This window comes from Lutra lutra, chromosome 6, assembly GCF_902655055.1.
Source record: "Lutra lutra chromosome 6, mLutLut1.2, whole genome shotgun sequence".
Lineage (NCBI taxonomy): Eukaryota > Metazoa > Chordata > Mammalia > Carnivora > Mustelidae > Lutra > Lutra lutra.
The window spans coordinates 16013186-16019195 of NC_062283.1; positions in this window are offsets into that span (position 1 = coordinate 16013186).

Consider the following 6010-nt stretch of genomic DNA (forward strand, 5'->3'; position numbering starts at 1 on the left):
ACAGAAAGCAAATCAGGATTGGCTGTATACTTGTCCATCCATCCATCTTTCCTATATTGACTCTCTGTAGAAGTCTTCTTAGCCCTAAGTAAATCCTTCAATTGCCTATGCATTCTGAGAATCCCCCCACTAGTGCTTTGGGCCTGAGGGCAGTTGTATGGCTGATATGGGACCCTCTGAGACAGAGAATCTGGAGATAGGAAAAATGGGAGCAGAATCTAATGATCAGCAGCCTGAAAAGGCAGAAGAAAAAAGTAAAAATGAAGCAGGTGAAGATGTAAGGCACAAGAGGGAGAAAGCGGAAAAAACAATAGCAAGAAGGAGAAGAAGTGTGAAGTCGGGGAGGATACCGAATCAGGAGGAGGGAGGGCGAAGAGAACATGGAACTCACCAGAGGGTGATCTTGGGAAGAAGAAAGTAGAATATGTCATTTCTAAGGCACAAGTAGCTGCTCCCGCCTCAGCTGCTTGCAAACCCAATGACCGGTTGCCATGGAGGGTAGGAAGTTCAAGTCTCTGGTTGCTCTCCTGCTTGAGACAGAAATGAAGAATGTGGGGATCAGACTTGGGCATTTTGAGGCACGTGGGGGTGGGGAGGGGCTTTAGAACGACAGAGGCAGCCGTTGTTCACTGAATGCCAGAACTTGAATGTGGAACAGGGCAAATAACCTGAGCTCAGCGGCCAATGCAACAGTGAGAGCATGGACGGGGGCACCTGTGCTCAGGACGACCTGGCCTGGCACCTGTCATGATGCCTCCTCAGCAGCCCCTCCCTCCCCACTGATGCATGCACCACCAGATGCCACTGCCTCCTCCTCCCTGGCCCACTCAGCTACCAGGTCCCATGATGCCTAGGCAGCCCCTGCCAGGACCCAAGACTCCCGTCATTCTGTAGCCTTCTGGGAGTAGTCCCATCCCTTTCGGTGTTCCTCGAAGACCAGGAAACATCTCAGAACCCTGGGTACCCCCCACCAGCCCCTGACAGCATGTGTTCTGAACTCATTTGTTTGGGCCTGTAGTTCAGAACCCACGGAACCTTCCAGGACTGTCCAACCTGCTAGCAGCTGCCTTGAGGGAGGCTCTCTGGCCCTGGGAGAGACAGTCCATCAGCAAGTAGTTATCACTCACGTATGTGTGTCCGGCCAGATTAAGCACCATGAGAGTTAAGAAAGGAAGACACAGAACTCATCCAGGAATGAGCTTATCATTGAAGTAAAGAAATAAAATTAAGAGAAAACCATTAAAATACAATGAAATATTTAAAAAGACAAGGAAACCAAACATAATTAGTTTCTGGGGGGAATAAAAGGTCAAAGGTCAATGCAGTTGGAGCTAGGTATATACTGAGCCAGGATCATTTGTTTATGCCCCAGTGGGATTTTGCAGGGGGCCGGTGTATCTCTGAGTATCTGAGCCCTGGAGAGCTGGGGCATTAGGAAATCAACAGCAGGCCAAAGTCATCCAAGACCTACATTCATCATAAGGTCTGAAGCTGGCCGTTGGCAAGAATGTAGGATTCTCTTCCCAGGGCTCCTGATAGACTGTTGGCTCTCCTTAGCAAAGCTGTGCTAGCTGCACGGCTCCCCCAAAGCTTCCATTCAGATCCCCTGTATTTCTCTGTTGTCTTGAAAGTTTCATCCCACATTCTGCACAGAAACAGATGTAATACCATCATCCAGACCCCTATCTATGAGGACTCCAGTGATTGTGTTTTTCTTTTTTTTTTTTATTATTATTTTTTTATTTGACAGAGATCACAAGTAGGCAGAGAGGCAGGCAGAGAGAGAGGAAGGGAAGCAGGCTTCCCGCTGTGCAGAGAGCCCGATGCGGGGCTCTATCCCAGGACCCTGGGACCATGACCTGAGCGAAAGGCAGCGGCTTAACCCACTGAGCCACCCAGGCGCCCCGATTGTGTTTTTCTGAAGCCTCAGCCAGGCAAAGCAAAGATTCATCATTGTGTTATGTCTTTATTCTGCTGGGGGTGGGAGGTCTCACTAGTCATTTCAACAGGTAGCTCCAATCTGTATAGAATCTCCTATTGCTTGACAAATTGTAGATGCTATGCCTACCCTTCTCATTCCTGCAACACTCTTCCTTAGGGCTAAGTTTCTGGCCATGGTAACTATGAGCAGAACAAGCCAGAAACAACAGAGAATTTATGTTCCCAGAAATAGACTTCCACTCATGACAGATGGAAATTTGAAAGACAAACACCCCAGCTTCCTCGGTCTTCATCTGGGGTGACTGTGGGATACCACTGTCTCCTGGAGGTCCCAGCAGGATCGAGCTCTAGTTCCCCACAGTGGTAACTAGTTTGATAGCACAATGTTAATTGGCCTTCTTCTTTCTCTCCTTCAGTCCATCTCTCCCCTCCACACCTCTCCCCCTAGGGGGGTTTTCAGGGATCATCTTCCAAATACATTATTTCAACTCAAATCTTTATGTCAGGGCACACTTCTGGGGGAATGCAAACACAGACTATCACTAAAATGAAATCCTAACTAAATGTGACGTGAACCCTAGTAGACCTGAACCAGACAAATCTATGATCGGGGTTGAGTCTAATGACCACGTTAGGTGTTTCTGCAGACGCTTGCAATTACCCCCAGCTCCCTCTTCAGTGGGGCCCAGGGCAAAGTGAAGATTGTTTAAAAACAAGGCGACTGGGATGCCCAGGGGGCTCCGTCCCTTAGGCATCTGCCTTTGGCTCAGGTCATGATCCCAAGGTCCTGGGATCAAGCCCCATGTCAGGCTCTCTGCTCGGTGGGATCCTGCTTCTCCCTCTCCCTGCTGCTCCTCCTGCCTGTGCTGTCTCTCTTTCTATGTCAAATAAATAAATAAAATCTTAAAAAAAAAATAAAACCAAGGGGACTAATGTTGTCAAAGGTACTATAATATGGGGGGACCTAGGTGGCTCAGTCGGTTAGGCATCCAACATTTGGTTTCAGCTCAGGTCTGAAATCAGACCTGATTTCTGTGTCGGGCCTCACTCCCGGGGAGGAATCAGCTTGAGAGTCTCTGTCTCTGCTCCTCCCCACTGCCCATGCTTTCTCTCTCTCTCTCTTTCTAAAAAAAATAAATAAATAAAATCTTTTAAAAAAATAAATAAAATAGATAAAATAAAATTTAAAAATGAATTTTAAAAAGTTATAAAGCTGTCATATACAGCTTTTTCTTTCCTTCAATCTTTCAAACTTGCCCTGGCATTTTGAATATTTGTTATTTAACGTCCTTCTAAGATAGAAAAATGAAACATTTTTTTTTCTGTTACTGAATATTTATTTAAAAATACAAATATGCTCTAAGCATACAAGTAAAACAGCTATACCTTTGATTCTAAATTATAATTAATATTTTTCAATATTTGAGAAATCCTCCTTTTTTTAAGGTTTGTGTTCCAATATTCTCCACATAATTATTGTCTACTCTGATAAACAAAGTCAATGAGGAATTGTTTTTCTTTTTTTTTTTAAATTTCTTTTCAGTGTAACAGAATTCATTGTTTATGCACCACACCCTGTGCTCCATGCAATACGTGCCCTCCGTAATACCCACCACCAGACTCCCCCAACCTCCCACCCCCCCGCCCCTTCAAAACCCTCAGATTGTTCTTCAGAGTCTATAGTCTCTCATGGAGATGAACCATGAGAGACTATAGACTCTGAAAAAATGAAACATTTTAATTATTAGCATGAATTTTCTTTACAGGTGAAATGCCAGTTTTATTTTTTTTCTCAATGCCAGTTTTAAATGCAAATCTAAGAATATGTAACTCATGCAGAATCACTGAAATTATATAATTCATATTTTGTAGTTCATTTTATTCTTACCAAAACAGTGGAAATGCTATTTAAAAAACCTAACTCAATTGTTTTTATTTCATTTCATGATATACACACATGCTATCAACAGCCTATACCTCTGGCTTACTGGTGAGTAAGAAAGAACTGAAAAGAAAAAGAAGTGCCATTGGCTCTATTTTCCCATTTTCTCCTATGTCTTCATCAGCCAAAATGATTGGCTAGCTCAGGGAAGCAAAGGCAGTACGGAAGGACATGGCAGGGTTCCGTGGTCATCTGTGCTCCTCAGAACACCACTGCCTTCTTTCTGGAGAGGAGTTCTGTGTTCACTTGGACTGTCAGTGCACCCTCCTTCTTTCCTGCTCCCACCTTAGTCACAGGCACGCTTTCCTTGTATTTGCTTTGAGTCTTTCCTAGACTCGGACCCATCCTGGGTCCTGTGGAGTTCTGTGCTCATGGGGCATCTCAAATGGTACCCAGAAATGGGCACTAAGAACCAGAACCAATGGAGGTCCATAATGTGTGGAATTACTCAACTCATAGGCATATTCTGCTATCCCATTGGACTTCATTTACAAAACACAAGTTCAAAGACAATATTATTAAGAATTTCAAGATGGCGACAGCAGAGTATTAAACCAGAGGGTATGGGTCCCTTCTGAGAGTGGGCTCCGGACCACAGCACAGTTTACTTGTCCGTGATGCCAGCCCTCCTCATCAGCGTAGAGAAGGAAAGTCGGCACGTTAGACACCCTGAGTTGGGAATCACCATTCTGCATTAAGACGGACAGATGACCCAGCAGATGACCAAGGGCAAGGCACAACTCCTCTTTGGTCATCAGAGTCCTTATAAAATGAGTTTCTTGTATATGATCTTTACAAAGTTCTTATTTCCAAAATCATATCATTGTACCAGAGAGAGAGGGGTCCTTAAAGCTCTTTTTCACATTCAAGCAGGTCTCATTTAAGACCTGGAATGAATTTTTTTTTTAATGATTTACTTATTGATTTTAGAGAGAGAAAGAGCGAGAGAGCACAAGTAAAGTGAGGGACAGAGGGAGAAGGAGAAGACAGACTCCACACAGAGCCCAGGGCCCGACTCTATTGGACTCCATCTCACAATCCCGAGATCATGACTTGAACTGGAATCAAGAGTCGGACACTCAACCCGCGGAGCCAACCAGAGACCCCGAACTACAATGACTTTAAAGAACATACCCGCCCCTTTCTTTGGGTTCCCCTCACTCTCCCTGGTAAAATTGAGAAGAAAAAAGCCTGACCGCTGCAGAACCTATTTGGCAAGAACAAACTTCTTCCTAGATGTTAAGATAAATTCCATGGCTATTTTTCTCTGAAACGCTTAGGGCTTTACAGGCTTCCCACTGAGTCATTTTTCAGCCCGAGTGTCCCCACAGATTCAAGCACACACGCTCTTGGCTTTGTTTAAGCACCCACATCCGCCTGGTGGGGTCACTTAGGCTTCAGTGCCGGGGGACAGGAGGCTTGTTGTGTTCTCTGACTTCCAGCTGTCCTCCCTGCACCTGCCTTCACCTCTGTTTTCTGTGTTGCTGGAATGTCTGCTAGTTTTCCGTATCAGGCCCGCGGAGGAACACAAACATTTTGCTTTTTCTGAACGAGAAGTCGTGTGTGTGCCTGTGTGTGTATCTAACTTCCTAGAAACCAGAACTGTTTGCTCTTGCCAGGCGCCACAGTGGGCCTTCCTGTGCAGGAGGTCATTTCAATAAGGACTCGGAGCTTAGTAAGTGGAGAAAAGAAGGTCATTCTCAGACAGGATGTTGGGAAGACGTCCTGAGTGAACCTTGCTGGGCAAGAGACGCCAACGGGACCGAAAATGTGGGCTAGTCCCCCAGGAAGTTATTCATGAGCCTGCACTGGATGATAAACAGGCAACCGAAGCCTTTCTAAACAACAAAAATCACAATGCTCCAAATTCCAGAAAATCCTCAAACAATGACTGGACATTCCTTGTCCCCAATTTGCTTATTTGTGCACCAAATACTTTCAAAGAAACCAGAAACTGGGTCTCACTTGGGCTCAGAGCTGAATGTAGTGTGCAAGGAGATGTGTGGGCAATGGCCTTCCTCCCCAGGGCCATCTCCCTTCATGAGGAGTGTGAGTCTCCCAGGGCTGTGCCAGCCCCAAAGCCTAGAATTCCCTCTGCTCCCAAAAGTCATCTTAGGGTGAAGGACA